The sequence below is a fragment of the Cataglyphis hispanica genome, chromosome 3, assembly GCF_021464435.1.
Source record: "Cataglyphis hispanica isolate Lineage 1 chromosome 3, ULB_Chis1_1.0, whole genome shotgun sequence".
In the NCBI taxonomy this organism is placed as follows: Eukaryota; Metazoa; Arthropoda; class Insecta; order Hymenoptera; family Formicidae; genus Cataglyphis; species Cataglyphis hispanica.
In genome coordinates this window covers 11,894,266-11,907,117 of record NC_065956.1, presented here as the reverse complement: position 1 = coordinate 11,907,117, position 12,852 = coordinate 11,894,266, and the positions used below count along the sequence as shown (strand labels likewise).

General features: G+C 33.1%; 1 protein-coding gene across 1 annotated transcript in view; it reads left to right on the top strand.

Moving 5' to 3' along the window:
- The window catches only part of LOC126859263 (RNA binding protein fox-1 homolog 2), a 250,378-nt gene that overhangs the window by 84,059 nt on the left and 153,467 nt on the right, over positions 1–12,852 (top strand). The window contains exon 3 of the mRNA XM_050610362.1: positions 7,105–7,147. The gene's annotated coding sequence lies outside the window, so the exon portion shown is untranslated. The remainder of the gene's footprint in view (positions 1–7,104; positions 7,148–12,852) is intronic.

The window sequence follows — 12,852 nt, the reverse complement described above, 5'->3', positions numbered from 1 at the left end:
TATTTTATCCGATATCCGTTTCTCTTATTTTACGATATATGCTTTTAGCATACGTAGCTTACGCATCTTTTTCGTATGAGACTTGAAATATGTACAATTTTTTTTCGAAACTTAAAAATGGAGTTGTGAATAAAATAAATGTATTTCAATGTTACAAACATATGATAAATGGAGATTAGCAGAATTAGATAGATGGCATTAATAACATTTAATTTCTTTTTATAAATAACTGTTTGGTCAATTTATCTCCACGATGCGATAAAACGCGATGACATTCGCTCCTCTTTGAGATCGATCGTAGATCGCGAGGATTCTTGCTCCAATCTCAACATCTCCGTTTTGCAATCTTTCGAGAGAAGCGCGGCAATAACAATGAAGCTCGCCGATTACGGGAAAACACAGGTGCATTCTGTTATCACTTCCGGTCGATCGAGTGGTCTATTGAGACGCCGCCACGAACCTTGATCGGCGGCTTCGTAAAATGGACCCGCAGAAAGGAAGTTAGATTTCTCGACCTCTGCGTTCTCGTGTTCTTTCTCGTGAATCTCTGTCGTGAGATGGACGCGATGATTTATAAAATTTTTTTCTCTTTTTTATACAATTTTTTTATACTCGAGATATAAGGAAGATATTTGCGATAGTTAAGAAATATATCTCGAGATATAATTAAATAATTGGATGCTTTATGTATTTCACAGAAAAACAATAGGAAGGAGCATAAAAAAATATATTTTAATTTTATCGTTTTATCTTGTTTTGTCTCGGAAATTGCATCTCTTCCATTATTGCGATGAAAAACAATCTAGATTATTTGTTAAAATTTATTATCGCTTCTTTTAGTTTCGGTTCTATTATTTATCTGAAATATGGAATATGTATGTAACGGAGCAAAATAAATTTTCTTTTATTTTTATAACGTCGGATTGATCTTAAACGACATCGAATGCGGACCGTTCATATTTGCGACGTTATTAACTCAGGCAATTGTACTATGGATATTCCATTACATACAGAGCATTTGTGTACAATCTATCATTGCCATTTTTGTTCTTCAATCATATCATCGATTCAATAAAAAAAAATTTCTTTATATAACGGCATGAGAATATGTAACTAAAGACAATATTGGCTCCATTCAAATTTTTTTTTTTTTTTATTGATTTTGTAGATTATTGCACATATAGGACGGCAAATATCTACAATTTTTAGTTTATAATCAATTTTAAAAAGGCGCAATTACAAAAGTTTGTCATTTTTTTGTGAAAATTATTATTTTAAGAATATAAAAAAATCTTTAAAATTTTATAAAATTAAAAAGATTTGGCAGAATGTTATATAATTTAAGACAGTTTGGTTTCCATCAAAACATTGTCTATTTCTCTGCATAAAACAATCTCAAGAATTCTCAAGAAAATTTTATTTTATATGCAAATTTTTTACACATTTAATAATAAATTATCAAACTTTTGTTTGGATCTCAATCGTAGATTTAAATTAAATAAAAGTATAGTCGCGTGAACATATATCGACTAAAGCGACCGGGATAGATTCTTCGATATTTTCTTCTTGCTTGTAGTGACAGGACATTATCTTCCTTGTCGAACCTATTATCGTTTTGCGAGGCTTATCCGTGATACTATTATCTGGAACAACTCGCAGTTCACGTCTCCATTACCACGTACATACACGATTATCCGCGCGCATCTCAGGGATGTAACTTTTTATCGTTGTTCAGTGAGCTATATTATTATTACGGATTTCAAATTTTATTGTCTGTCAGTTTTCTGCAATTGCATGGATAATTTTTTTATTTTTTCAATTATTGAAAACTTAGAATTATTATCAAAGTATCGATTAAATAATCTCTATTGTCTTTCTATTTTCTTATTAAAATACAGAGTATATAATTAGTTTTTATTTTATTAATAATACGGAGATATTGTGCAAAATTGCTGAGATATTCTGGTATTTATATTTATTTATAGCAAATTGTATCAATTTAAAATAAATTGATTACGTCGAAAATTATATCGAGAAAAATGTTACGTAGAACATTACATTTTGAAAAAAATAACACAAACTCTTTAGAAATTTACATTGCACGAGATACCGGATACATATTATCAATTCTAGATACGCGGCTTTTTTTTATATTTCTGCGATACGCACAACAGCGGACACATATTACACAGAAATATGGTACATGTGTATACGATTTTATGGGCGAGTATTTGTACACATGGCTGGTTGTATAACGCAATTTTGCTGTATACGCGTGGACCCGTCGCGGATATTATTAGTTTCGTATTTTATTATCGGTGTTACGTACAACCCGCTTTTTCTAGAAGCACTGAGAATTCGATAAGATGAAAGGCACCTCGTAAGTGATACAGAAAAATACGACGGAAACGTGATGCTGGCGGAAATATTGGGCACGTGTGCGGAATTCTAAGACAGCTCCTGTATCGCAATATGTAGTTACTACTATATGCGCACGAGTAATTGATTGCCAAGAATGTACGAAAAATAGCGTATGCATTAAACTAAAATTGGGAGACTCGACGAGAAAATGGCAAGTGCTTTAAGCGCGAGTCAATTTATATAAATCGAACAAGATGTATAAAAAAAATACATTTTTTTCGAAAAATCGTAATATAACGCACACATTTTTCTACAAATACCTCAAACTATTAGTAAAATTATTTTTGGCAGAATAAATTATATATGTAATATATATATTGTTTCGATTTATATGTCTTCACTTCTATTCATTTTTCTTTTTGGCAAACACGTTTTGCAAGTAAGATGGGTGTTTTTATACGTTCGTTCCGGAAAAAAAAATACGAGAGTTTATGGTGCTCTAGTCTGAAAAGGACTTTGCCGAATGATTTATTATTCGGCTGACCTCGATTCGGCCAGCGCTTTTCATTTGACTTTTTTTTTTTTATCTTTCCTCTAACCATCGCCTTGCCCAACCCATCGCTACTGGCGTACCTTCCGGTTTTACTCCCTTCTCATTTAAATTTTTTAACCGTTCTCATGACATTGTTAACTCGCTTAGTTTTCTGGACTGATACATTAAACCTTTGCAAGTTTGTTTAGCCGCAGCTTTGACAACAATATCACCGGTGATTGTAAAATTTCAAAGTGTCGAAGAAATTACTGTAATGTGTAAGTTCTCTGACAATAATTTCCCTGAAAGTATAATTAAATTTTTGTGTAATCTTCAACATATATGAATTTTAAGAATTATTAACAAAATATTTTTATAATTTGTTTAATTTCAAGTGGAGTATGCTTTAACAAGAGATTTTAATTTCAGAATTAATTTTAAAGATATTTGTAATATTGAATAAAAAAATTGCAAAGAAATGTAACAATTTATTAAATTTTCGTCTATAAAGAAATTTGTAGTTGAAAGAACTTTTGCAAAGCGCAAATTATATACATCTGTCTGTGAATGTTTCTTGAAAAGAAAAAAGAAACGTATAATTTATTTATCATGATAAAAAGTTGTTGCGGTTTCTGATTAAAGTTATGATTGAAAATTGCAAAGAATGTCTCTTTTATTTATATCTTCAAGTTAAGTTTATTAATCCTAATAACGGGCAAGACGAAAGGCTTTAGTTTGAGCACACACCCACACATTTTCATTACATCCTATTACAAATTTAATGGCAGATGTTGCGATTTATCAAGACCGCATTTATTGTCATAACGCGAAGCGATTCATTATTTCCGCCATGGGACTCTCGGCCAAAACTTCCGGAAGTTGGGCGGAGAATTCCCGAACAAAACTCGGTAAATGCTCGTCAAACTCTCAGGACTTTCTCGCCTGTCTGAAAAATAAAGGAAGGGAGTTAAGCGAGGCCGAAGAGAGAGAGAGAGAGAGAGGCCTTGGCTAGATCAAGCATAATTTAGAAATTTAATTTGAAAAGTTTTTAGGATTACGGCACACTCGGAAATGAAATCTGCGAACTCACCGTAAAGTCGTTAGCAAAAATCACACATAACGCGATTGGATAAACAAAAGTTCCTTAAATCGAAAGTTTTCTTTTCGTGAAAACGATAAATTTGCCATAGACATATTTAATTTTTATAATATATTTATTTCATTTTCGAGTATCAATATTTTCAAGCATACTCTTGCTTCATAAAGGAGAATTTCAACGGAATAAAATATAACAACGAGATTAAATTTAAGCGAAAGAAATTGCCTTGGATTTATATTAATTTTCGACTTTTATATGCAAATTACATATATTATGTTAAAATAGATTTACGCATTAATCATGAATAATGTTAATGATATTTAATGTTATGTTAATTACATAACATTAAAGTCACATCAGCTTTCGAGATTTTGTTTATAAATGGTTGAAACTTTTGGTTTTATTATAAAGATTAATTTTAATCATTAATATGTTTAAAAATTGTGGCAAAATAAATTATTTTAATTGTGCAATTATGTTTCTAAATTTTCGGCAAACGCCAAATTATTATACAATTGCTGAATTTCTATTATCATATATTATGTTTATATGTACATACAATTCATATTGTTAATACAATCGCGACAGATAATTTTGCACATATTAATTCTAATTTTGCAATTGCGCTTACAAATAGATGCAGAACTCAAATTATCCATACAATTTATAATTATATACAGGATGTTTCTAAATAAATGCGAAAAATTTTAGATAATTTTTTGTCGAAAATTAAGGAGGAATCTTTCATATAAACATATATACTCTTATATTCCCTCCTTGAGGAGTTACATTTTTCCAAAGGGGGAAGTAAAAATTAAATTTTTGTTTTTTTTTTTTTTCAAATTTTTGACTAAAAATCATCTCATAAAATTTTTCGCATTTATTTAAAAACACCCTATATATTTTATATTCGATAATCTAATCAGAAAATGACGTACCTCATGCAATTTACGATTGATAAAAGATCTTTCGAATCACAATATATATTACGCGCTAATATAGAATTGTATTTATGTAGATATATCCAGTTAATTAGATATTTTCATTATGTGGAATTATAGTTTTGTCGTGTAGCGTATAATCGTTGCAGTTGCGTGGGAAGAGAAATATCGAAATTATCTACGATTTACGGCAAAAGCGTTTCTCGATTTATGAGAGCCAATTTACGCGATGATTAAAAGTTTCTAACGCAACTGCAAGTGCGAATACGCGCGCGCGGTGTATGCGGGTATTCGATTAGAGCGTGCATGTCGACGCGCCTAATTCGGAAGCGCGCCCCGAGGTTTTCGATTTCGATCACGCGGTCCCCCTCATACGCGATAACTTCCATATATGTGCGCATATAGTACGCGCCCCACGGTCCTTCCAATTACAGTAGGTTTGCAGTTGCAGTTCCGCCTGCAGTTGCACCCGATTGCGCACACGTAACCCCCGAAATTCGAGAGATGGAATTTATGGCGCTATCCGTTTAACGTCGGACGATTGATTGATCCGATCTCTCTCTCCCCCCGTTTGCACTTCTTTCGTCTATTGACTTAGGTTCAATTACAGAAGTTTGCGCGAATTCCATAATCGAGAGCGAAGAAATTGCGGGGGCAAGAAAAGAAGACGCATAAATTTAATTAATTTTAATATTAATTTGATGCAATCTTTTTTGTCTTTTTTTTTTACTTATTATCTCTTACAATATAATGTACTAATTTGCTCAATAAAGATTATTATTATAATTGTAAGAGCGTGTATTTTTTCGATACAGCGACAAGTGTAGTGACTACAATTTTTGATCTATTATCGCCAAAAAGATCTTATATACAGATGGAATGATATTAAAAGATTCGTAGCATTAGATAATGTAATTCCCACTTCTATATTCTGCCGTACAGAATGCGTCGTACGGAAAATAATTATTGTTGCATAAGCTCGCGCAGTCAACAATGTCGTAGTCGAGAATGAAAAGGCGCAGAAGTGACATTTACCTATTCAACACGGCAAATACTCGGCGCAGGCGGATATTTTACTCGACTTCGTCGTATATATCGCGGCAGCGCGTGTTTAGAAAATAATAATCTTGATTCTCGTGCGCGAACGTTGCATTAAGGTAAACACAAGCCGCAACATTTTCCGTCCGGCGAAAACCACCCCTCTGTTATTTTCGTTGCGGCGTTATATTCGGTGACGGGGGAAGGAGGGGTGGGGGGGGGAGGGGGAAGGGGGTGGCCGAGCCGTAATTAACTCGCGCAAACGCGACCGAACGGTCTCGCGGAAAATCGCACGGCACGTATGTACATACGACACTGCATCTCTAACTGCATTTCGCCTCGATTCGCAACTGCTACGAAAACTGCATTCTCACGTGGCACGTCGTCGAGGCGCAGCGGATAAAAGCAGCGCTTTAATTACTTTCTCTTGCGGTTTCGCGGGAAAACGCGAAACGTGGAACGAGACGAGAGCGATAACGAAAGAGAAGGCCGGAAAGCGCAATGAAAATTCTTACGCAGCAATTTCCCAGTCAATCCGCGTATTCGCGATTTCCATTTTAGACTGTACTCTCTTGCAGATTTGCCTTGCGAAATCCCTCGGCTCTCGTCGGGCTTTTGAACGCCCTTTATTGAATGTCACAGATTGAATGAGGCAGAAGTCTTTCATCTGCCCGGTCAATCGATCAACTGTCAGAAAGATGCGACGTGTATCTTTCTCTTGCCAATAATGCTAACTCGAGCTGGATGAAGTTATAAGCGAGGCTCGCGCGTTCACGCATTCTCCGAATTTAATCTAAATTCTCCGCGCGAGAAATTGGCGTGCGGCACTATTATTCCGGAAGCTGGTATGAAGTCGGACGTCTCAGTTATGCAAATTAAAGTGAATCTCTTGCTTCAAGAATGTGTAATACAATATCTAAAGTGAATTTGAAGTACATTTTGTCGTTTCTTCTCATTTTATATTTATTGCGATTATTCTATTACGCGAGAAACAATCCCTTTTTTAAATCTGTAATCGTCTAATCAACAAATGCTTATATAAAAATAAAATTCAATCAATAAATAGAGAACTGTTTTTAAATCATTTTATTTATGTAATAGAAACTACATTTAAGTTTTTCTTTGTGTTATAGGTCAAACTATCGCGTCAAAACGCCCCATCGAATAGCGCATATTGTAAGTAGCCAATGATTTTTTATAAACTATTATTTTATGATCAAGATTATTATCACAGAATATGCTAGAAATTAGAACGTAATATTGAACACAGATATTATATTAAAAATTATTATTTAATACATCTTAAATGGAATATTAACTTTACTCTGCGCAAATATATGAAGAATAATTTTCGTGACAATATTTATTGTAGACAATAATATTTATATTTTATATATAGTGCATATAAGTTTAAAATTATTAAAATTCTTGTATATAAATTTCTATATATCGAAACTAATGCGAAACTCAGAAATTATTTGGCATTAAAAATTTTCTAATATGAACACTGTTTTGTTTATAAATGATTTAAAAAAAAATAATGTATATGATGCAAAATGACTTCTTCTCAGTGTCATCATAATCTAGAATCTAGAGAGTACTCGAGTATAATTTTTAATTTCTTGCGCGTTTAATCCGGCTTGATCCTGAGATGAGTTTAGAGAACGTTTTCTCATTACAGAGTTTCTATATTGATTTTTCCATGGACCGCCAACTTTAATTTGGTTTTATCTTTTATGTTAGAGTGAAACAAAAATGTTCGATCTAATGCGGTGGACTATAAGATTGAACACGTATAAAAAATCGATGCGATGTATGTTCTATAAATATTTAATTAGGTCGCGAACGTGCTGCAGGACTAAAGTCTGAGATTTAACACAATAGATTCTTATGTGTAAACGGATAATGAGAGATTTACCATTTGAGAAATATATTTGTCATTAGCTTTTAGCAATAATGTTAATTAGAGCAACTCGAGAACTCTCCAATTTTCAATTTTCTATAACGGCGAACCTATTGATTATTGTTTATATTTTAATTGAAAAAAAATTGACTTTAAATTTATGGAAAAAAATCTTATTAAAAAATCAATAAATCTAGAATTTACACATTATGTAATAGAAAGCTTTTTGTTTTTATGTAAATAAATTAACTATTCGGAAATAAAATCACATTTATATTGTTAAGCTGAACAAAAGGTTATTTTTCTATTGTGAAAATGTCTCGATACAGAAAAAACATTGTTTGATATATATATATGTACATAGCACAGTTACCGAATAATATTATGGAGCAAAAATATTTTTTACTTAAAAAATATTTAATATAATGTTTTTATATATGAACAAAAATTTCAGCATTGAAGAAAAATTGTTAATGCGCTCTATTGATTTTGTGAAATTTAATTTTTTGTCTTAAAATAAGTGACGAATCGCGTATCTAAACACGCAGGTGATCGACGAATGAAAATATGGGCAATAATTGTTTTAACGATTATAAAGGGAAATGGAACAAACGGAAAGTGACCGACGCGGAAGCAGCTGGTACGGTACGCCAAATCTGGCGGGAAGAAAACTGACTTAATCCTCTTATGTCCGTTGCAAGGCCCCACTGTCGGAAAATCGCGTTCTTTGCTTGACCTTAAACCTGACAGTAACATGTGAGCAGCGCGAGCGTTGGAATACACTAAGAGTTGACAATTTTTTTTTCCTGATTTTTCTTTCTACGACGGAACAAGGAAAAATAAAGGTTTTCAAAGTGCCAGTCGAACGCGAAAGAAGCAAGTATTGTATAAATTTTTATTCGATTAAATATATCAACGAAATTAATTCTACGCTACGTACTATTTGTATTTTTACAGCAATGTACTATTTATTTTACATTATTTTATAATCTGTCTTGATACAGTGTAACATTTTATATTTAATCTTTATAAAAATCTCCCGTACATAATTAATTATGCTTTGCATTAGAGATATTAAATATTGATTAACACATTGAAATCGTCGAATCAAACGCGACAAAATATAAGGAATGAAAATTTATAAAGAAAAGTGATGAAAGTTTTTTTGCGTGCTTTTTCACTTTTATCATAAAGAATTTATAATTAGATGATATTTTTTGTATAAAAGAATTTTAATTTTCTCATGTTGAATTTGAGGTCGGAAATTAAGTGAAACATTTTGAAATAAAGATTTTTGTCAAGCAAATTGTCTCGTTGAAGTTGTTTCACTTTTACGTACTTCTATTTAACGGACGCACAGTATAAACTTCGCAGAATAAAGAAAGGAAAGTTAAAAGTTTTAGCAATATTACATGGCGAATGGCTTCTTCTTTTTGTTTGAGTATAAAAGAGTTGAGATTAATTATGAATACGACTTCCGTCTTAATACGATATAAAGATCTCTTGCGCGGAGTATTATAGAGAAAATATATTTATTAAGTAAAAATTCACATGTTCTCTGAATTTTTAATTAATTTGGGAAAATAATATTTTCTTTATTAAGAATAATGAAAAACTTATTTATATCATTTCTATGATTACTAAAATAAAATTTTTATTAATGTGAATATATGCGGGATGCAGAATTATTGTGAAGAGAGATTTGTGAAAAATTCTGCAAATCTCGTGTGTAGACATAGGAAACATACGGAGTAGGCACACTCACGGAAATAACTTTTAAAGCTACGTGGCAGCGCAAACGTGTGAGACTTTTCTCGCAGAGTATGAGACGCAGATCCTGCTGGATTCTCGCGATTTTTAGTGCGAACAGGATTAAAAAAGTTGACATCTTTTTATGAGAGAAACATGCTGCATCATTCATAAACGACTTTTATATTTCACAGCTACTGTAATATATATAAATTCAACTAATTATTAATATATGTTCACAAATCTGATAATATGAAATATTATTATATCTTGGAAATATTACAGAGACTCTCGTAATAATTTATGAAATATGGGCACATTATATAGCAGATGACAATGTTGTAAAGCAGAAGTTTTTGTAGTAAGAAAGTAAAATAATTGCGTGCGGGCGAGGTTGAAAAATAAATTCTACGTTTCCGGCAGCTCCCGCGACCGTGTTGCATTAAGTTTGTGCTTTTACTCGGCTCTTTTATAATCTCATTTTATAAGAAATTTTAAATTCCTTCAAAAGCAGAGGGAGGAGGAGCCCCCGCAGTTCGTTTCCTTTCTCGTCGAGACGCCCTAAATCTTATCGCCCAGCAGCAGGTCCGGCGAATACAGCCCTGAGGTCGGAATTGAAAAACGTATGGGGGGCATGAGAGGGCAAGTACGAGAAAGAGATTCGCGAAATCGTGAGGCGATATTGAGCAAAGCCATTTCGAAGGGAGAGATTTCCTGGGAGAAAATCGTGCGATTGAATTAGAATTGAGGATATCCGGGTATTTTCGCGGACGTAAGAGAAGAAGAGAAAGAGAGAGAAAAATAAGAAAAAGAAAAAGGATACAGAGTGTGTACGTGCGTACGTGTATCTGTGTATATGTGAGAGAGAAGAGGACACAAGTCGCGTGAAAAGCAAGTTGCGGGAAAAGCGCAAAGTGCTCGGCGAAAATCCCCACATGCGCATCCCGGGAATGCGGAAGGGATTGCATCAACCGGAAATGTTTCAATAATCTTACGGGGGAAAATTTTCTTTTTAACGATAAATATTTTAATAATCTTGCAGAGATGCGTACGAATATCGAGCGGAAAAAGAATAGAGAATAAAAACGTAAAAAATATATGCTTGAGCAAATACATTTTTCAAAAAGCGTGAGAATTTTTTTCACTAAAAAAAAGTATTGTGTTGATGATCACGAATTATTTATCTTTCCGAGATGAACAGTTGCATCGAGAATAATTAAAATGAAACATTGGTGTTTGGTGAATAAAATACTTCTTTATGCATTAGCGTTTCTCATACGTTTGCTCATTTGATATCGCCATAATTAGGATTCCATTCGTATCATTACGTGATTATGTCGCCTATGCAAAGCTGCGATGCGTTACGTTAATTATGAACGTGAATCAATCCTCATGGAATTTATTACATAACAGTATCATCAATGTAAATTATACGTACACAATAAAATCTCAAAAACGAATCGTGAATGTATATACAATTATATCTCTCGAAGGTGAAACGTTATTATCTGGAGAACGATGTTGTATTATTCCGCGCTTCCATTTCGCGAATATAAGTAGAAAATCTCGAAAAATTTTAGGCTATAGCGAAAGCCTTTTTTTATGGATACAGTAAACAAGTAATTAAATGCCGTATACTAAATTAAACAGGCGATTAAAGAGAGAGCCATATTATATAATATTAGGTGTTTCAGTCGCCTTTGCGCTCATGCTAATGAAATCTCTTGCCTTGCAAATTAGCCCTTTGGCGAAAGGAGACGGAATGTCAGTTACAGGAGGAGGAGCACACAGGAACGTCGTCTCTCTATTCTATATTTGTCGTCGGTGCGTCGTGCAGCGGCTTCCTTTTCATAAAGGAAAATTGAAATTTCCGCACAAAGCGATATGTACGAATATAGGCGTCGCATAATGTACGTCAATTATATGCAACAATAATAATTAATGTACTTATTAATTGAACGTGTAACGTTATCACGAAGAAATAACACTGCATTCTCAGCTTCATATTATACAACAGTTTTAAATTATGTAAACCTACCTTTCTTCTTTTATGATAGCTAAAAACAAAAGCATCTATATATTTTATGAATAATTTAGATTATTGTTAAATATATGAATTATACTGTACACACACATACAATAATTATGACGATTTTTAAAATCGCAAATCGAGTACGTAGCATTTGATTCGGAAATAGAATGCATAATTGCATACAGTGACACGTCTATCGTACGGATTCGGGAAATCTCTGTAATGGAGAAATTCCGAGGTTGCATTTACGCGCGTCGGCATTGATTCCGGTCTCTCTCTCTCTCTCTCTCGCATGATTTTAATTTGCAGCAAGCACTCGCAGGTGTTCCGATGGAGAATCAACGGGGGACCGTAAGAGCTTTTATTCACCGAGATCCATTACGCTCCTCGCGACTGCTGTGGGGATTATGAATAATTTGAAAGTATTTGCTTTTCTGGTACAACCAGCTGAATTAATAACTGACGGATAGCGGAGAACGGTCTTCGTTATTATTGGCTAAAGAGCGCGAACCGCTTAATTCTTCGCACTCTGTTTATTAGAGACCGAACTGACGATGTGAATGTGACGATACAAAGTGTGGGTATTAATAAACTTTGCAGTAAGCGAATTTCTAATTTTGTAACCGGATTTTGTGTGCCGGAAATATACTTAAAGTTGAGATATTCCCATCTGATTTTTACTATGAATAAAAGTTGATAAAAGTAATAATTTTCATTAATGTTATATATAAAACTCGAGATATATAATATAAATATTCAGGTTTTTTGATTACTACGATTTTTTGAACTATACTATGCTTTATATACGATATCATAGAGAGGGACAAGCTTTGTTATATAATAAGGGCTTGGGATGCAAACTCGGCAAATAGAACGGATATTTCGTAAACTACAGGAATCCGCTATCGAAGATATAAAGGTGATTAAGAATGTAATTAGTAGAGCTCGCTGATGATATTAATAGAGTTTTATCGGAAATGTAATTACGATATATTATGTTACACTGCGCGTACAAATACATATAAAAGAATGAATTTATTCAGAATTTTTTTTCTCTCTTTGTTGTATATGTATCGATTCACACTCAAGTACAACGGACTCGTTTTTCATAATTTGTATAAATTAAGCGGGAAGAAGAAAAGAAGATGCAAAAATATACTCGATGCAAAGATCGATAATCTATCTATATTTAATTGT